Source organism: Eptatretus burgeri, chromosome 16, assembly GCF_056783735.1.
Source record: "Eptatretus burgeri isolate ZD-2024b chromosome 16, Ebu_testis_v1, whole genome shotgun sequence".
In the NCBI taxonomy this organism is placed as follows: Eukaryota; Metazoa; Chordata; class Myxini; order Myxiniformes; family Myxinidae; genus Eptatretus; species Eptatretus burgeri.
The window spans coordinates 50,421-71,876 of NC_140976.1; positions in this window are offsets into that span (position 1 = coordinate 50,421).

The window sequence follows — 21,456 nt, forward strand, 5'->3', positions numbered from 1 at the left end:
ATTTTGTGCTTCAAAAACGGATCAAAAACGACACACGCCCACTTTTTGCCGTCCAATCGGTGAGCGAGGGACGATTTGGCCCCGCCTCCAGGACGATCGATATATGCAGATTTGTGGATCAAAAAGCCTTCACGCCCACTTTTTGTCGGGCCAATGGGGAGCGAGGTGAAAGGTCAAAGGGAGGGGGTCAAAGGCGAAGCTACGGGGGGGGGGGATAAAAGGACCGTGTTCGTCAGTCAGAGCGGTGTGGAAGTCTGGAGCCCGAAGCCTGCAGTAGCTGGAGAAGCTGAAGAGAGGCGAACGAGGAGAGCCCAAAGAAGAGTCCAGGGTGGAGAGTCCAGAGGCGGAGAGGCGGCAGCGGCGAAGGCAGACGAGGGGGTGCTCGCGACGGTGCCGGGAGCTGCACGCCCGAGGAAGGCCGGCAGCGCGACCTGGCCGAGGTGGAGACGCACACCAGGGATAATAAAGATCCTCTATACCCCGAGCATCAGCAACCCCCTCCTGTTTCCCCCCCCCGCGCTGAGATAGTGCGACCAAGGGGGCCCCTTTCGCACCCCCTGCCAGGCACTGTCCGCGAGGCCCGCGGAGTGAGGCGCCATCGCCGCTCCGCGTCTCATCACCAGACGGGTAGGCGCGACCCGGTCTCGGCCTCAGGCCCGCCTCATTCTTGGGGGTATTTCTTTTCCTTGGTTTTGGGTATGTGTTGTCGGCGCCGTCTGTGAAGTAGAATTGTATAAGTGTTGCCGTGTGCTCGGTAGTCGGTATTAGCTCTGCACTGTGTTTTCACTTTTATATTTGCTTTTTGTGTAAATGGAATTGTGTTTTCTTTTTTTTGTGTGCATTTGGTGGAATTGTATTTGTGTGCTTCCCGTGTGCCGCGAATAAATGTGCTTTATTGTTGAACTGTTCTCCCGCTTCGCTTCGTCTTTTTCTCCCATTGAATCCTCATCTTGCTTCACGTAAAGGGTTGGTAGTGGGCTGAATACGCCCGATAATTAATCAAACCGTCGAGGTCGACGATAACACCGCTCGGTTATTCTGATAGTACGGAACGGGTCGCTTAAGTGGCCCGTGTCCGAAGTCGACCTGCGGCGAGGTGCGATCGCCCGGTCTACCCTCCGCGTGGGTACTTAGGTAGGTCGAATTTGGCGAGCAACCCTATCCCACGCGGGGGCTGATTGGCTCGATCGCGGTGAGACCGAAAGGTCCACCCGTGACTGGTTCCCGGCGTTAGTCCGAGAGGGTCACGACTGGATTGTCCGTCCGGTGGGCGACGTGCTGCGATTCGAGTTACGTGGCCGTCAGCACGCCGGCGGGCGCGAAAACCGCAACACTGGTGTCAGGAGTGGGATACAAATTCATCGCCCTCCTCGCGGCACTGGTATCGGAGAACAGGAAAACGGGCTCTCCTGTCTCCGGCTAAATTCACGGGAATCGGTCCAGGGGTGAGAGAAGCGACCCCCGATTCCCTCCAAATTACGAGCGAGTTAAATTAACCCTTCACGAGAAGCAAGATGGCGTCTCAAGGCGAGCGGGAGCCGGGGGTATTAGAAATGTATATGTGTAGTAATGTAGAATCCATGGTCCAGGATGGAATCCCCGAGCAGGAAATGTTGATTGCGCAGGAACACGGACTCGCCCAACTGAACCCAGGGCCCGAGGTGGGTGCGGCAGCGGCCGCGGTGTATGACACCTCCCCCCCCCCTCTCCACCAAGACCCTTCCCCAACCCTTGCCGAAACGGCTCAGCTGAGTGCATCCAACATGGCCCAGCTATGCGCCATGCTGGCGGCAATGAACGAAAAGATGAATGCGAAAATGATCGAAAAAATGGATGCAAACACAAATGAAATGAAAAACAAAATGAAAGGCATGAACGAAAAGATGGATACAAATACAAATGAAGTGAAAACGACGATGGATGCGAATACACAGCAAATGAGGGAAGAGATGAAAAAGTTCCGGGGTGAGACGCAGAACATGGGCCGATGCCTGCAGGCGGGCATGAAGGCCGTGACAAAGGAAATAATAGTTGAGACAAGGGAGGTAAAGGGGGAAGAGTTGGCAGAGACACGGGAGATAGAAAAAATAGAGGAAAGACTACACGAGGAAGACGGGGTAAGTGACGCGCACACACACACGGAGGTAGTGGAGGATAATGGGGGTGAGCTCGCGGAGCGTGCAGGGACCCGGTGCGAGCACCTGGATGGCCTCCTCCAGGAACGAGGGGAGGGAGTATGCCCCCTTGAGGTGAGTCACGACCAGGTGAGTTCGGTCGTGCTTTGCGAGGTTGAGAGGAGGAGTGCTGTGGACGGGTGCACGGAGAGCTTGGGGGGTATAGAGGCCCCGGAGACCCTTGTGGGGACACGAATCCCCAGTGTGGTTGTCCCTGTGTGTGTGGTGCAAGGTGTGAGTGCGGCACCGTGTGTGGAAGCGACCCCGTGTGTGGAAGCGACCCCGTGTGTGAGTGGTGTGGTGGCGATGGTGCCAGAGTGCGTGCTTCCCAGCACGCCGGGTGTGGATGGGGCACCGTGTGTGAGTGAGGCCGTGTGTGTGAGTGAAACGGCCAGTATGAGTGAGGCACCACGTGTGAGTGGTGTGGTGGCGATGGTGCCGGAGTACGTGCTTCCCAGCACGCCGTGTGTGGATGAGGCACGGAGTGTGAGTGAGGCACCGCGGGTTAGTGCCCCCACGTGTGTGGGTGAGGCACCGTGTGTGGAAGAGACCGCGTGTGTGAGTGTCGCCGTGTGTATGAGTGAGGTACCGCGGGTGAGTGCCCCCGCGTGTGTGGATGAGGCACGGAGTGTGAGTGAGGCACCGCGGGTTAGTGCCCCCGCGTGTGTGAGTGAGGCACGGTGTGTGGATGAGGCACCGCGGGTGAGTGTCCCCGCATGCGTGAGTGAACGGCTGTGTGCAAGGTCGCCGAATGCAAGGGAGACCGTGTGTGTGAGAGAGCGGTATGTAAGGGAGATGTCGGTTGGCATGCGGGAGCACGCAGCCGCGTCTCCCGGTGTGAATGTGATGGAGTGGACTGTGTGCGTCGTAACACGCAGGTGTGCGTGGGTTGAATGGAGGCGACGACGGAGACATGTGAGTAAAGAAAGCCGGGTAGCGGCTGTAGTTGTTTCGGGGACCGTGCCGGGTTCACCCAGCAGTGAGCACGCGGTTCGTGCTGTGCAACGCACGAGACCGCCACGTGCTCGCTTGCGAGAGTGAAGTCCCGGTCCGGAAACGCACGCGGTGGATTTGCCGATCCCGCGGACGGACAAAGTTTAGGCAGGTAAATGGATTTGGACCGGACGGGTTCTCCACGCGATCGTGTGTGTTAAGCTCCAACGGGCAAAGCACATGTGTTCGCGTGGGGAACCCCTCGAGACGTGGGGCTTGTGTTTTTTTTATGCGCACGGTGACGCCATGGCTGCACGTGGGGTTGGAATCCGGCAGGAGGGGTATCTCTGCCGGATGGTCCCGTCCAAGGAGGGACGAGGAACACGTGCAGCTGCATGACGTCACGGGCAGTTGCAAAGTGCAAAGAGCGCGAGTTGCCGCGCAGGTGCTGCGCATGAAAAAAAAAAAAAAATAAAAAAGCAAGCCTCACTTTCGGGTGCACAGGATTCCTGGGCAAGGGGTGAAAGACCCCCTTACCTGGGCACAGGATGGAAACTAGTTAGGGGGAAGGGTTAGCTTAGTTAGACCGACTTCATGGGGCAGGGGTAAGTCCTCATGGAGTCCGTGGAATGGATTAGTTAGAGGGATTTAGTGAGCTTTAGGTTGGGAAATAAAATGAGATGATTTGGAGACAGTGACTGACAGTGAATGTGTAGAGGGGATGTAGTTTAGCTACGTAGTGTTAAAAGGAACGTGCTGTAGTTTAAGGGACGACGTGGGAGCACGAGTTAGTTAGGGGATGTAGTTAGGAGGATGGCAGAGTTCAGTGGTGTGTGTGTTGAAGAGTTGGTGAGTTGTGAGTTGAGTACTTGTTGAGTGAGTGAGGCCAGCGGGTCTGTGTGAGTGGAGCGAATGGGGAATGCATGGTGCGATGAGTGATTGGGGGGAGGAGTGACTCCCGCCCAAGGGACCCCGGGGTCAGAGTAAAGTGAGTTAGCGGGGTTAGTCAAATTGAAAAATGGAGGTCGTTTTGTTGTTGGTGGGAAAGTAGGCTCGAGACCCATTTGGAGGGGTGCAGGAGCCCTGTTGACGGGCTTGGGAGCGTGGCTGCGAAAGGTGAGTATCGCTGAGTGGGTACCCCGGGCACCAGGCTAGTCGGCCGTGGTAGGCCATGGGCCCATGGGGGGCCGGGATAGAGTAGTGGGCACGGGTGCGCCTGCTTGGTGCGGGGGCCCGGGGCGCCATTAGCCGCGTGGGCAGTGTTGTGGGCACGGGTGACCCTCGGAAAGGGGCCCGGGAGGCCGGCCTGCCACGTGTGCGTTTCAGGGGAGGTGCCATGGGGGACACTCCCCGGTGTTAGGGAGCTGGTAGGCTCGGAGGCAGTGTAGTGCCCGGGGGTGCCATAGCGGGAGATTCGGCAGAGGGTCGTGCCTGCCAAAGGGAGCCACGTGTCCCAGCCAGGAGACCGTGTGAGGGCACGGAGAGAAAATTGGGGGGCGAGGCCCGAAATTGTGAGGACACCAACACAGGCAACGGGAATCTGGGTTTATAGAACCAATAGTTTAAGCGAGAGGCGCTTGTTGAAAGCCCCGGGGTGGTTTAACAGTTAAATGGTTAGGGTAGATTAGGAGATGTACCCCTCCGCACCATCCATCCCCTCGCTCTCGTTGTGGGCCGCTGGACCCACTTTGGTTATAGATCGCCGAACTCTGGGGAGGCCATTCTGAGGCTTCGTTGGGCCTCGACACAGGACGTTAGCTCTCCCTTGTTCCCCTCCGGGAAGGGAACGTAGGGGTTGGGAGTAGGCTAGGTGACAGGATAGGTTAGCCGAACAAGGACGATAAAGGGGGTTAGGGGACGATTTATAGAGGGGAAGTAAAAATAAAAACAACAAAAAAAATTAAGTTGGGGCTAAATTGGGGTTTGACAAATTAAGGGAGTGGGTATGTACAGTGACAGGCAAAGGCGATAGTTGGGAGGGAGACAGGTAGGTAGGTCCGAGCCCGCCTTCCAAGTGGCCAGCACCACCGCACTCCCTCCACCAACCTCCATTGAACGGCAAAGGCTGGCCAACTTCATCGGCTGGCCATGTTTTGCTTCAAGGCGGAGGCCGGCCAACTTCATCGGCAGCTGTTGTTTTGCTGCAAGGCCTGTGCCATCGGCTGGCCGTGTTTGCTTCAAGGCCTGTGCCGGCCAGTTCATCTGCTGGCTGTTTTCTTCAAGGCCTGTGCCGGCCAGTTCATCTGCGGGCTGTGTTTGCCTGCAGCGGCCTTCTTCTGCGGGCTGTGTTTGCCTGCAGCGGCCTTCTTCTGCGGGCTGTGTTTGCCCGCAACCTTTGCCATGCCATGCCCACTGCCCACGTTCACCAGCCCCGTTCAATTTTGCTTTGCCCCCCCCCCCCTGTTCATTTCCATGTGCGCCAGGATCAAGGCAACAGTTTGCAAGCTGCGAGAACTGCCCTGTTGGCAGCTACAACACGGGCCTGCAGTGGCAGCCCGTGCACCGTGTTTTGCGTCCATCCATTCATCCATTCATTCGTTGTGCTCATTGCGTGTGCCACTTGAGCTGGCACGGAGACTACGTTTGTGCGGCCCATGCACCGTTGTGGTTCACTGCGTTCAGCTCAAAAGGGAAGGCCTTGGACTGCGTGTGAGCAGCCAGCCACGTTCCCTGTCACCTGCATTGTTTGAGCCAGAGACTGCATGTGGGCAGCCTGGCTCCCTGCTAACTGCTTTCTTTTTGCAGAGTTCAATGATCCTGGGCCATGGTTTAGTGTAAAATTTGTAAGTTAAGGTTAAGATGTACTGTAAATATGAGTGCGCCCCCGGCATGTATGTCTTAGCGCCGGCAATTTTATTTAAGTCGTCCGTATGAGTGAGTTTGTTTAGATAGTTACGCAGCCCTCAGGTTATTTATTTTGGGGACACGAATACCATGAATGTCGCACTCAGGGATCCGTAGGTAAAATGTACTAGGGGAAAACTACACATGATGGCACACGAAAATTTGACGACTCGGGACGAGTCTGTAAAAAGGGAAGGGGGTAGTGTTGTGGTTACCAAATTCGCAAACCACCATTCAGGTCCCTTAGGTGAGGTATCTCGGTAAGTGCATGTGTAGTTAGGCCCAAACCCGTTGTCTAGTGGGAATACATGTCATTTATGCGAGCTGCGACTCTTCAGGATAGCCGTTTTTCTTTTACTATCTTTATTTTGGACCAACCGCCATGATCACAACCACAACATCAACCACCGACCACAACCACCGCTTCACCACAACCGCCACGACCTTCACGTCACACCTCGCAACCGTAGCATCGCCACCGTTCTTGCCCCGCTGTGGGTACCGGTGTTGGATTCGTGCAGAGCGCGCGTCGAACAGCGTGTACAAAATCACGGATTTTGTGCTTCAAAAACGGATCAAAAACGACACACGCCCACTTTTTGCCGTCCAATCGGTGAGCGAGGGACGATTTGGCCCCGCCTCCAGGACGATCGATATATGCAAATTTGTGGATCAAAAAGCCTTCACGCCCACTTTTTGTCGGGCCAATGGGGAGCGAGGTGAAAGGTCAAAGGGAGGGGGTCAAAGGCGAAGCTACGGGGGGATAAAAGGACCGTGTTCGTCAGTCAGAGCGGTGTGGAAGTCTGGAGCCCGAAGCCTGCAGTAGCTGGAGAAGCTGAAGAGAGTCGAACGAGGAGAGCCCAAAGAAGAGTCCAGGGTGGAGAGTCCAGAGGCGGAGAGGCGGCAGCGGCGAAGGCAGACGAGGGGGTGCTCGCGACGGTGCCGGGAGCTGCACGCCCGAGGAAGGCCGGCAGCGCGACCTGGCCGAGGTGGAGACGCACACCAGGGATAATAAAGATCCTCTATACCCCGAGCATCAGCAACCCCCTCCTGTTTCCCCCCGCGCTGAGATAGTGCGACCAAGGGGGCCCCTTTCCCACCCCCTGCCAGGCACTGTCCGCGAGGCCCGCGGAGTGAGGCGCCATCGCCGCTCCGCGTCTCATCACCAGACGGGTAGGCGCGACCCGGTCTCAGCCTCAGGCCCGCCTCATTCTTGGGGGTATTTCTTTTCCTTGGTTTTGGGTATGTGTTGTCGGCGCCGTCTGTGAAGTAGAATTGTATAAGTGTTGCCGTGTGCTCGGTAGTCGGTATTAGCTCTGCACTGTGTTTTCACTTTTATATTTGCTTTTTGTGTAAATGGAATTGTGTTTTCTTTTTTTTGTGTGCATTTGGTGGAATTGTATTTGTGTGCTTCCCGTGTGCCGCGAATAAATGTGCTTTAATGTTGAACTGTTTCCCGCTTCGCTTCGTCTTTTCCTCCATTGAATCCCCATCTTGCTTCATGTAAAGGGTTGGTAGTGGGCTGAATACGCCCGATAATTAATCGAACCGTCGAGGTCGACGACAACACCGCTTGGTTATTCTGATAGTACGGAACGGGTCGCTTAAGTGGCCCGTGTCCGAAGTCGACCTGCGGCGAGGTGCGATCGCCCGGTCTACCCTCCGCGTGGGTACTTAGGTAGTTCGAATTTGGCGAGCAACCCTATCCCACGCGGGGGCTGATTGGCTCGATCGCGGTGAGACCGAAAGGTCCACCCGTGACTGGTTCCCGGCGTTAGTCCGAGAGGGTCACGACTGGATTGTCCGTCCGGTGGGCGACGTGCTGCGATTCGAGTTACGTGGCCGTCCGCACGCCGGCGGGCGCGAAAACCGCAACACTGGTGTCAGGAGTGGGATACAAATCCATCGCCCTCCTCGCGGCACTGGTATCGGAGAACAGGAAAACGGGCTCTCCTGTCTCCGGCTAAATTCACGGGAATCGGTCCAGGGGTGAGAGAAGCGACCCCCGATTCCCTCCAAATTACGAGCGATTCAAATTAACCCTTCACGAGAAGCAAGATGGCGTCTCAAGGCGAGCGGGAGCCGGGGGTATTAGAAATGTATATGTGTAATAATGTAGAGTCCATGGTCCAGGATGGAATCCCCGAGCAGGAAATGTTGATTGTGCAGGAACACGGACTCGCCCAACTGAACCCAGGGCCCGAGGTGGGTGCGGCAGCGGCCGCGGTGTATGACACCTTCCCCCCCCTCTCCACCAAGACCCTTCCCCGACCCCTGCCGAAACGGCTCACCCAAGCGCACCCGACATGACCCAGCTATACACCATGCTGGCAAAAATGTATGCGGAAACGACAGCGAAGATGATTGCGAACATGAACAAGCAAATGGACGAAGTAAAAACGAAGATGGAAGCGAATATGAAAAACGAAATAAAAAGCATGAACGAAAAGATCGATGCGAGTACACAGCAAATGAAGGAAAGAACGAAAAAGCTGCGGGGTGAGTCGCAGAACATGGGCCGATGCCGGCAGGCGGGCATGAAGGCCGTGACAAAGGAAATAATAATAGTTGAGACAAGGGAGGTAAAGGGTGAAGAGGTGACAGAGTTGGCAGAGACACGGGAGATAGAAAAAATAGAGGAAAGACTACACGAGGAAGACAGGGTAAGTGACGCGCACACACACACGGAGGGAGTGGAGGACAATGGGGGTGAGCTGGCGGACTGGGTAGAGACCCAGTGCGAGCACCTGGATGGCCTCCTCCAGGAACGAGGGAGGGAGTATGCCCCCTTGAGGCGAGTCACGACCAGGTGAGTTCGGTCGTGCTTTGCGAGGTTGAGGGGACGAGTGCTGTGGACGGGTGCACGGAGAGCTTGGGGGGTATAGAGGCCCCGGAGACCCTTGTGGGGACACGAATCCCCAGTATGGTTGTCCCTGTGTGTGTGGTGCAAGGTGTGAGTGCGTCCCTGTGTGTGGAAGCGACCCCGTGTGTGAGTGGTGTGGTGGCGATGGTGCCAGAGTACGTGCTTCCCAGCACGCCGTGTGTGGATGAGGCACCGTGTGTGAGAGAGGCCGTGTGTGTGGATGAAACGGCCAGTATGAATGAGGCACCACGTGTGAGTGGTGTGGTGGCGATGTTGCCGGAGTACGTGCTTCCCAGCACACCGTGTGTGGATGAGGCACGGAGTGCGAGTGAGGCACGGTGTGTGGATGAGGTACCGCGGGTGAGTGCCCCCGCGTGTGTGGATGAGGCACGGAGTGCGAGTGAGGCACCGCGGGTGAGTGCCCCCGCACGCGTGAGTGAACGGCCGTGTGCAAGGTCGCTGTGTGCCAGGGAGACCGTGTGTGTGAGAGAGCGGTATGAGAGGGAGATGTCGGTTGGCATGCGGGAGCACGCAGCCGCGTCTCCCGGTGTGAATGTGATGGAGTGGACTGTGTGCGTCGTAACACGCAGGTGTGCGTGGGTTGAATGGCGACGACGAAGGCGACAGAGGAAAGAAAGCCGAGTAGCGGCTGTGGTTGTTTCGAGCACCGTGCCGGGTTCATCCAGCAGTGAGCACGCGGTTCGTGCTGTGCAACGCACGAGACCGCCACGTGCTCGCTTGCGGGAGTGAAGTCCCGGTCCGGAAACGCACGCGGTGGATTTGCCGATCCCGCGGACGGACAAAGTTTAGGCAGGTAAATGGATTTGGACCGGACGGGTTCTCCACGCGATCGTGTGTGTTAAGCTCCAACGGGCAAAGCACATGTGTTCGCGTGGGGGACCCCTCGAGACGTGGGGCTTGTGTTTTTTTTTTTGCGCACGGTGACGTCATGGCTGCACGTGTGGTTGGAATCCGGCAGGAGGGGTATCTCTGCCGGATGGTCCCGTCCAAGGAGGGACGAGGAACACGTGCAGCTGCATGACGTCACGGGCAGGTGCAAAGTGCGCGAGCTCTGAGTTGCCGCGCAGGTGCTGCGCATGGAAAAAAAAAAAAAAAAAGCAAGCCTCACTTTCGGGTGTACAGGATTCCTGGGCAAGGGGTGAAAGACCCCCTTACCGGGGCACAGGATGGAAACTAGTTAGGGGGAAGGGTTAGCTTAGTTAGACCGACTCCATGGGGCAGGGGTAAGTCCTCATGGAGTCCGTGGAATGGATTAGTTAGAGGGATTGTAGCCAGATTTAGGATGGGAAAATGGGAAATGATTTTTGATGATTTGGAGACAGAGACAGACTTGTGAATGTGTAGAGGGGACGTAGCTTAGCTACGTAGTGTTAAAAGGAACGTGCTACTAGTTTAAGGGACGACGTGGGAGCACGAGTTAGGGGATGTAGTTAGAAGGATGGCAGAGTTCAGCGGTGTGTGTGTTGAAGAGTTGAGAGGTGAGTACATGATGAGTGAGTGAGGCCAGCGGGTCTGTGTGAGTGGAGCGAATGGGGAATGCATGGTGCGATGAGTGATTGGGGGGAGGAGTGACTCCCGCCCAAGGGACCCGGGGGTCAGTGTAGAGTGAGTTAGCTGGGTTAGTCAAATTGAAAAATGGAGGTCGTTTTGTTGTTGGTGGGAAAGTAGGCTCGAGACCCATTTGGAGGGGTGCAGGAGCCCTGTTGACGGGCTTGGGAGCGTGGCTGCGAAAGGTGAGTATCGCTGAGTGGGTACCCCGGGCACCAGGCTAGTCGGCCGCGGTAGGCCATGGGCCCATGGGGGGCCGGGATAGCGTAGTGGGCACGGGTGCGCCTGCTTGGTGCGGGGGCCCGGGGCGCCATTAGCCGCGTGGGCAGTGTTGTGGGCACGGGTGACCCTCGGAAAGGGGCCCGGGAGGCCGGCCTGCCACGTGTGCGTTTCAGGGGAGGTGCCATGGGGGCACTCCCCGGTGTTAGGGAGCTGGTAGGATCGGAGGCAGTGTAGTGCCCGGGGTGCCATAGCGGGAGATTCGGCAGAGGGTCGTGCCTGCCAAAGGGAGCCACGTGTCCCAGCCAGGAGACCGTGTGAGGGCACGGAGAGAAAATTGGGGGGCGAGGCCCGAAATTGTGAGGACACCAACACAGGCGACGGGAATCTGGGTTGTTAGAACCAATAGTTTAAGCGAGAGGCGCTTGTTGAAAGCCCCGGGGTAGTTTAACTGTTAAATGGTTAGGGTAGATTAGGAGATGTACCCCTCCGCACCATCCATCCCCTCGCTCTCGTTGTGGGCCGCTGGACCCACTTTGGTTATAGATCGCTGAACTCTGGGGAGGCCATTCTGAGGCTTCGTTGGGCCTCGGCACAGGACGCTAGCTCTCCCTTGTTCCCCTCCGGGAAGGGAACGTAGGGGTTGGGAGTAGGCTAGGTGACAGGATAGGTTAGCCGAACAAAGACGATAAAGGGGGTTAGGGGACGATTTATAGTGGGGAAGTAAAAATAAAAACAACAAAAAAATAAGTTGGGGCTAAATTGGGGTTTGACAAATTAAGGGAGTGGGTATGTACAGTGACAGGCAAAGGCGATAGGTTGGGAGGGAGACAGGTAGGTAGGTCCGAGCCCGCCTTCCAAGTGGCCAGCACCACCGCTCTCCCTCCACCAACCTCCACTGAACGGCAAAGGCTGGCCAACTTCATCGGCTGGCCGTGTTTTTCTTCAAGGCCTGTGCCGGCCCACTTCATCGGCAGCTGTTGTGTTGCTGCAAGGCCTGTGCCGGCCGGATCATCTGCAGCTGTGGTACTTCAAGGCCTGTGCCGGCCAGTTCATCTGCCGGCTGTGTTTGCCTGCAGCGGCCTTCTTCTGCGGGCTGTGTTTGCCTGCCACCTTTGCCATGCCATGCCCACTGCCCACATTCACCAGCCCCGTTCAATTTTTGCTTTGCCCCCCCCCCCTGTTCATTTCCATGTGCGCCAGGATCCGCAAGGCAACAGTTTGCAAGCTGCAAGAACTGCCCTGTTGGCAGCTACAACACGGGCCTGCAGTGGCGGCCCGTGCACCGTGTTTGCGTTCATGCATCCATTCGTTGTGCTCATTGCGTGTGCCACTTGAGCTGGCACGGAGACTGCGTTGTGCAGCCCAAGCACCGTTGTGGTTCACTGAGTTCAGTTCAAAAGGGAAGGCCTTGGACTGCGTGTGAGCAGCCAGCCACGTTCCCTGTCACCTGCATTGTTTGAGTCAGAGACTGCATGCGGGCAGCCTGGCTCCCTGCTAACTGCTTTTCTTTTGCAGAGTTCAATGATCCTGGGCCATGGTTTAGTGTAAAATTTGTAAGTTAAGGTTAAGATGTACTGTACATATGAGTGCGCCCCCGGCATGTCTGTCCTAGCGCCGGCAATTTTATTTAAGTCGTCCGTATGAGTGAGTTTGTTTAGATAGTTACGCAGCCCTCAGGTTATTTATTTTGGGGACACGAATACCATGAATGTCGCACTCAGGGATCCATAGGTAAAATGTACTAGGGGAAAACTACACATGATGGCACACGAAAATTTGACGACTCGGGACGAGTCTGTAAAAAGGGAAGGGGGTAGTGTTGTGGTTACCAGATTCGCAAACCACCATTCAGGTCCCTTAGGTGAGGTATCTCGGTAAGTGCATGTGTAGTTAGGCCCAAACCCGTTGTCTAGTGGGAATACATGTCATTTATGCGAGCTGCGACTCTTCAGGATAGCCGTTTTTCTTTCACTATCTTTATTTTGGACCAACCAATTGGACCAATTTTTTTTTTTTTTACACGTCCATGACCTAATCTGTTGAACTCTCTCATACATTAATATTAACAACAAAAACGATCTTATAATGCTTCATCTTCCTCTCTCACACATGTGGTACTCTTTACTGTTTCACAATGCACTACTCTTCTGCTATTTTAACAGACTGCTCTCATTTCGACCTCTCCTTCATTCCTTGCCTAAAAAATCCAACTATTACAGCGCTTCTTCTCTCCATGCTCTGAATTCGCCTTCATTGCATCCATCAAGAATTGTGTTAAATCGCATCTCTGACCTAAAACTTTTAAAAACCACAGTTTGCCATGGATGCTCGCTTTCCATCAACCATTCTTTTTTTCCAACTTCAGTGCCAACTCACCCCCTCACCCCTCACTCTCACTCTCAAAGCAACCATCCCACTCTTCTCCCTCCAAGCCTCCCTCTCACCTCTTTCAAAAATTCCCCCTCACTCTTCCTTCTCTAAGTTGCCCCCCTCTCATCCACCAACCTGCCTCCCTCCACTGCCCTCTCACCTCCATCTCTTCACTCCACCTCCTCAAATCCTCAACTGCCATCTTCCTTGTCTCTTGTCCCCCCTCTCTCACAGCACCACAGAGCCTTTTCTCCTCCTCATTCGGCCCCCTCCCCTCGCTATTCTGCAATACCCCACACTCCTTCAGCAACCCTCCTTACCTCCCCCCTCGTCCCTCGTCCGACCCTCCCCCGCCCCCTCCACCTCCTGCACCAAAAGCCTCCTCCCCTACCTCTTCATTAAAAGTGTGGACCTCAAATATCCGGGGCCTTCGCTCAAACCTTTCAGATCTTTCCATGCAGGTTGCCACTGACAAACCAGACATTATCTGCCTAACAGAAACTTTCCTCTCCCAAGACGTGTCTGACTCCCAAGTATCTCTCCCTGGTTACTCCCTCTTACGGTATGACAGACCTGAGCCTCGTCCTGGTGGAGGTGTTGCTCTCTTCATCAAAGACTCTATTCCTCACTCTCCCTGCACTGCTCTCACTCCCCCACACCCCCAGGAATACCTCTGGCTTCGGCTTCCCCTCCACTCCCACCTCATGTTTATATGTGTACTGTACCGTCCACCGAACAGTGATGACTCCATCTACACCTCACTCTCCGAAAACATGGACCATCTTCTATCTTCTCATCCAAACTCTCTCTTCCTCTTATGTGGCGACTTCAATTGTCATCACGCCAGTTGGCTAGGTGTGGGTACCTCTCTCACCTGCCATGGGACATCAGCAAATGCTTTCTGTGACTCATTGGGACTGACTCAATCGGTCAACTTCCCGACCCGGATCTCAACCAATGGTACTCCATCTCTTCTGGATCTGATTTTGACAAATTTCCCTGACAATATCTGCTGCTCTTCCTTCGCTCCAATTGGTTCTTCTGACCACGTCCTTATTAAAGTGGACATCTCTCTGGCTGTTATCAGAGAACCACCTCACCGCCGTCGAGTCTGGCATTTCACTCAAGCCGACTGGCAGGGTCTCCGAGCAGCCATCAAACTTACAGACTGGTCTCCTATCACTACTTTCTCAAACATCAACTCATCCTGGGAATTCTTTCAAAGAAACTTGCTCTCCCTCATGCACAGATTTATCCCCTCTCGTGTTCAGTTGTCTTACCCTTCCTCCCGCCCTTGGTTTACTGAAGCTTGTGGCGAGGCAGTTGTCCTGAAACAACTTGCCTTTGCCTCATGGAAAGCAAACCCAACTGAGGGCAATCTCAGTTCTTTCCACAAAGCTCGGAACAAATGTGTAGCTACCCTCAGGAGAGCCAGAAAACAACATCTTTCTCATCTCAAGTCTGAACTCTCAAACCTCTCTCCCTCCTCAAAATCCTGGTGGCGTTTAATCAAATCTGTTTCTGGTGTATGTTCCCCCTCCATCCCCTCCCTTACCTCAAATGGCCGCACTGCTGATTCCACACGTGATAAAGCTGAATGTCTAAACTCGGTGTTTGCAGCTAAATCTTGTGTCCCAAACCCATCACTATCTCTACCCACTTTACCCAGTCGCACCCAACTGTCCCTGGACTCTGTATCCTTTTCTCCTGACAAGGTGGAGAGCTTGCTTTCAAACCTCGAGTCAGATTCTGCAACCGGTCCAGACGGCATCAGCCCACGTGTCCTCAAAGCCTGCTCTTCTGCTCTTGCTCACCCTCTCTCTGTTCTATTCACCCTCTCATTTTCCCAAGGTCATCTGCCATCTGCTTGGAAATCTGCTAACATCACTGCCCTGCATAAAAAAGGTGCAAAAACAGATCCCTGTAACTATAGACCAATCAGCCTTCTCCCAATCATCAGCAAGGTTATGGAATCCATCATCGCTTCAGACATGAAATCCTTCCTCTTCTCCAATGGCTTGATTTCCAATCATCAATTTGGTTTCAGACCAGGTCACTCTACCCTAGATATGCTGCTACTGCTCTCCCATCAATGGATGGAGGTCCTCAATGCCAGACAGGAAATCCGAGCCGTATCCCTGGACATATCACGTGCTTTTGACACAGTCTGGCACCCTGCCCTACTCACCAAACTCTCTTCCCATGGTATTCAAGGCCATCTCCACTCATGGCTCGCAGACTTCCTCTCCTGTCGCAGTCAACGTGTGGCCCTAAATGGAGTTCTTTCATCCCCTCTTCCTGTGCAGGCTGGAGTTCCTCAAGGTAGCGTTCTGGGCCCTGTTCTTTTTCTGGTTTTCATCAATGATCTCTCGGACTCTCTGGAAAATCCTCTATTTCTCTTTGCCGATGACTCAACCCTCTGCCGTACCATCTGTCATCCCTCAGACCGGCAAGCAGCAGCTTCTTCGCTCACTGCAGATCTGGATAAAATCACAAACTGGTCCAACACGTGGAACATGTCTTTCAATCCAGACAAATCTCACACTCTCACTATGTCTCTTCGAAAGGACCGTTTACAAACCCCCCCATCCACTTTCTCAACAATCTTCTGGAAGAAGTCTTTTCTTTCAAGCTTCTGGGTCTCACTATCTGCCATGACCTTTCCTGGGAAAGTCACATTTCCAACCTTGCCTCAAAAGCCAGTCGCCGACTGGGAATCCTCCGTCGTGCAAAGTCCTTCCTCGGCCCTCTTGAGCTCCTGACCACTTACAAAGCTTTTGTCCGTAGCCTGATGGAGTACTGCTCTCCCCTCTGGGCTGGTGCTCCTGCCTCCCACCTTTCTCGACTTCACGCTGTCGAAACCAGGGCTTTTAAGATCATTGGCATCTCCCGCAATGAAGCTGAGTCTTTGGGCCTCTCACTCAATCACCGCAGGTTGGTCGGTGGTCTTTCTGTCTTCTACCGACTCCTCTCCAGCCTTGCCCCCCTGCTCTCTCTGCGATTTGTCCCAACCACATTTCCACAGGGCGCTCAAGGTCCGCCAACAACCCCCTTCTGGTAAAACTACCAAAATCACGAATCACTGCTCATCTTCACTCTTTCATTCCTCTTTTTTCCCGCCTTTGGAATAAACTTCCTCACTCTATTCTTTCCCATTCTTCCCTTCAGGCTTTCAAAACAGCTGTTCACCACCACCTCTTATCTTCCCCCATCCAAATCCTCGATCTTTTCTACCCCGATAATCCACCCAAGCCCACTTCCTTCAATTCTCCTGCTTTCCTTCCTGAAAGTCCCTTTAATGTCCATCTTCCCCTCGCCATGTTCCCCGTCCCATCCCCATCCCTCTCCCTTCCACAGTTCACCTGTGTCTGTTCCCCAATGTTTTGTCCCTTCCACTCCCGCCCCTCTTGTCTCATGCCTCCTTGCTGTGAGTTGTGTGTTAGCTCTCATACGAGCCTCGACCAAGGTATACAAAAAAAAAAAAAAAAAAAAAAAAAACCGCCATGATCACAACCACAACATCAACCACCGACCACAACCACCGCTTCACCACAACCGCCACGACCTTCACGTCACACCTCGCAACCGTAGCATCGCCACCGTTCTTGCCCCGCTGTGGGTACCGGTGTTGGACTCATGCAGAACGCGCGTCGAACAGCGTGTACAAAATCACGGATTTTGTGCTTCAAAAACGGATCAAAAACGACACACGCCCACTTTTTGCCGTCCAATCGGTGAGCGATGGGCGAATTGGCCCCGCCCCCAGGGCGATCGATATATGCAAATTTGTGGATCAAAAAGCCTTCACGCCCACTTTTTCTCGGGCCAATGGGGAGCGAGGTGAAAGGTCAAAGGGAGGGGGTCAAAGGCGAAGCTATGGGGGGATAAAAGGACGGTGTTCGTCAGTCAAAGGAGGGGAGTCGCGAACGAGAAGGAGTCGGAACGAAGGAGAAGGAGTCAGCAGGACGAGAACGAGAAGGAGAACGAGAAGGAGTCGGAACGGAGGGGACGAGTGTGGAAGTCTGGAGCCCGAAGCCTGCAGTGGCTGGAGAAGCTGAAGAGAGTCGGACGAGGGAGGGGGTGCTTGCGTCGGTGCCAGGAGCTGCACGCCCGAGGGAGGCCGGCAGCGCGACCTGGCCGAGGTGGAGACGCACACCAGGGATAATAAAGATCCTCTATACCCCGAGCATCAGCAACCCCCTCCTGTTTCCCCCCGCGCTGAGATAGTGCGACCAAGGGGGCCCCGTTCCCACCCCCTGCCAGGCACTGTCCACGAGGCCCGCGGGTTGCGGGGCCATCGCCGCTCCGCGTCACACCACCAGACGGGTAGGCCCGACCCGGTCTCGGCCTCAGGCCTGCCTCATTCTTGAGGGTATTTCTTTTCCTTGGTTTTGGGTATGTGTTGTCGGCGCCGTCTGTGAAGTAGAATTGTATAAGTGTTGCCGTGTGCTCGGTAGTCGGTATTAGCTCTGCACTGTGTTTTCACTTTTATGTTTGCTTTTTGTGTAAATGGAATTGTGTTTTCTTTTTTTTGTGTGCATTTGGTGGAATTGTATTTGTGTGCTTCCCGTGTGCCGCGAATAAATGTGCTTTATTGTTGAACTGTTTCCCGCTTCGCTTCGTCTTTTCCTCCATTGAATCCCCATCTTGCTTCACGTAAAGGGTTGGTAGTGGGCTGAATACGCCCGATAATTAATCGAACCGTCGAGGTCGACGATAACACCGCTCGGTTATTCTGATAGTACGGAACGGGTCGCTTAAGTGGCCCGTGTCCGAAGTCGACCTGCGGCGAGGTGCGATCGCTCGGTCTACCCTCCGCGTGGGTACTTAGGTAGTTCGAATTTGGCGAGCAACCCTATCCCACGCGGGGGCTGATTGGCTCGATTGCGGTGAGACCGAAAGGTCCACCCGTGACTGGTTCCCGGCGTTAGTCCGAGAGGGTCACGACTGGATTGTCCGTCCGGTGGGCGACGTGCCGCGATTCGAGTTACGTGGCCGTCCGCACGCCGGCGGGCGCGAAAACCGCAACAATATATATATGTATATATGTATATATGTATATATGTATATATATATATATGTATATATATATATGTATATATATATATATATATGTATATATGTATATATATATATATATATATATATATATATATATATATGTATGTATGTGTGTGTGTATATATGTATGTATATGTATATGTATATATATATATATGTATATATATATATATTGTTGTGGTTACCAGATTCGCAAACCACCATTCAGGTCCCTTAGGTGAGGTATCTCGGTAAGTGCATGTGTAGTTAGGCCCAAACCCGTTGTCTAGTGGGAATACATGTCATTTATGCGAGCTGCGACTCTTCAGGATAGCCGTTTTTCTTTTACTATCTTTATTTTGGACCAACCGCCATGATCACAACCACAACATCAACCACCGACCACAACCACCGCTTCACCACAACCGCCACGACCTTCACGCACACCTCACAACCGTAGCATCGCCACCGTTCTTGCCCCGCTGTGGGTACCGGTGTTGGACTCATGCAGAACGCGCGTCGAACAGCGTGTACAAAATCACGGATTTTGTGCTTCAAAAACGGATCAAAAACGACACACGCCCACTTTTTGCCGTCCAATCGGTGAGCGAGGGGCGATTTGGCCCCGCCTCCAGAACGATCGATATATGCAAATTTGTGGATCAAAAAGCCTTCACGCCCACTTTTTCTCGGGCCAATGGGGAGCGAGGTGAAAGGTCAAAGGGAGGGGGTCAAAGGCGAAGTTACGGGGGGGATAAAAGGACGGTGTTCGTCAGTCAGAAGGGGTCAGCAGGACGAGAACGAGGAAGAGTCAGCAGAACGAGAACGAGGAGTCGGAACGAGAGAGTCGCAAACGAGAACGAAAGAAGTCTGGAGCCCGAAACCTGCAGTGGCTGGAGAAGCTGAAGAGAGTCGGACGAGGGGGTGCTCGCGTCGGTGCCAGGAGCTGCACGCCCGAGGGAGGCCGGCAGCGCGACCTGGCCGAGGTGGAGACGCACACCAGGGATAATAAAGATCCTCTATACCCCGAGCATCAGCAACCCCCTCCTGTTTCCCCCCGCGCTGAGATAGTGCGACCAAGGGGGCCCCTTTTCCCACCCCCCTGCCTGACACTGTCCGCGAGGCCCGCGGAGAGAAGCGCCATCGCCGCTCCGCGTCTCATCACCAGACGGGTAGGCCCGACCCGGTCTCGGCCTCAGGCCTGCCTCATTCTTGAGGGTATTTCTTTTCCTTGGTTTTGGGTATGTGTTGTCGGCGCCGTCTGTGAAGTAGAATTGTATAAGTGTTGCCGTGTGCTCGGTAGTCGGTATTAGCTCTGCACTGTGTTTTCACTTTTATGTTTGCTTTTTGTGTAAATGGAATTGTGTTTTCTTTTTTTTGTGTGCATTTGGTGGAATTGTATTTGTGTGCTTCCCGTGTGCCGCGAATAAATGTGCTTTGTGTTGAACTGTTTCCCGCTTCGCTTCGTCTTTTCCTCCATTGAATCCTCATCTTGCTTCACGTAAAGGGTTGGTAGTGGGCTGAATACGCCCGATAATTAATCGAACCGTCGAGGTCGACGATAACACCGCTCGGTTATTCTGATGGTACGGAACGGGTCGCTTCAGTGGCCCGTGTCCGAAGTCGACCTGCGGCGAGGTGCGATCGCCCGGTCTACCCTCCGCGTGGGTACTTAGGTAGGTCGAATTTGGCGAGCAACCCTATCCCACGCGGGGGCTGATTGGCTCGATCGCGGTGAGACCGAAAGGTCCACCCGTGACTGGTTCCCGGCGTTAGTCCGAGAGGGTCACGACTGGATTGTCCGTCCGGTGGGCGACGTGCCGCGATTCGAGTTACGTGGCCGTCCGCACGCCGGCGGGCGCGAAAACCGCAACAATATATATATGTATATGTATATATATATATATATATATATATGTATGTATGTATGTATGTGTATATATATATGTATGTATGTATGTATATATATATGTATGTGTATATATATATATATATATATATGTATATGTATATGTGTATATGTATATGTATATATGTATATGTATATGTATATGTATATGTATATATATATATATATATATATATATATATATATATATATATATATATATATATATATATATAGTTGCGAATTCGCGCCCGCCGGCGTGCGAACGGCCACGTAACTCGGATCGCGGAACGTCGCCCACCAGACGGACAATTCAGTCGTGACCCTCTCGGAACAACGCCGGGAGCTAGTCACGGGTGGGCCTTTCGACCTCACCACGATCGTGCCAATCGGCCACCCGCGTAGGATAGGGTTGTTCACCAAACTCGACCTACCTAAGTACCCACGCGGATGGTAAACCGGGCGATTGTACCTCGCCGCAGGTCGACTCCGGACACGAGCCGCTTGGGCGGCCCGTTCCGTACTATCGGGATAACCGAGCGATGTTATCGTCCACCTCGACGGTTCAGGTTATTTACTGGGATGTTGCACCCACTAGGAACCCTTTACGTGAAGCAAGATGGAGGGTCAATTGAGAAAAGACGAAGCGAAACGGGAAAACAGTTCACACAATGCACATTTATTTCCTGGCACACGGAGAGCACATATATACAGCCATACAGTCAAAATGCACATATAGTAACCAGAACAGTAAAAGCAACAACGACGCAGAGTTAATACCGACTACGCGCACACACGGCAACACTTATACAGTTCTACTTTACAGACGGCGCCAACACACATTTACACAAAAGCAAAGAAAAGAAGCCACCCTCATAGACAAGGGGGCAGACAGGCCTGTAGGCCAAATGTGCACGTGACCTGGAGGAGCGGCCAGTTTCGCGAGACCGCGGGGGGGGGGGGGTCCTACCCGCGCCCTCGTGACTCGTTGGCGGGCGAGCCGCAAATGTGGCCGCGCGGCTGTGCCCCGACTCCGTGCTCCTTGGCGGGTTTCGTTGGCACGACGTTTGGAGTGGGGTGGGAACGGGGCCCCCTTTTGCACTATCTCAGCGTGGGGGAAAGGGGGAATTGTTGATGACCTGGGGGAGGAGAATGGCTGGCTGGTTTGGGTCCCGCGACGAGACGAGCGATTTCCCCACACCGTAACCTCGTCGCCGACTGCCGTCCTTCTCGCCTCGGACCCGAGCTCCTTTTCCTCTTCCCGCAACTCTTCTCAGTTCCGCACTCTCCTCACCCGACCAACCCGATTCTCTTTTCCAAAACTCTCTCGGCGACTCTAGAACCCAACTTTTTTTTTTTTTTTTTTTTTTGTATACCTTGGTCGAGGCTCGTATGAGAGCTAACACACAACTCACAGCAAGGAGGCATGAGACAAGAGGGGCGGGAGTGGAAGGGACAAAACATTGGGGAACAGACACAGGTGAACTGTGGAAGGGGGAGGGATGGGGATGGGACGGGGAACATGGCGAGGGGAAGATGGACATTAAAGGGAC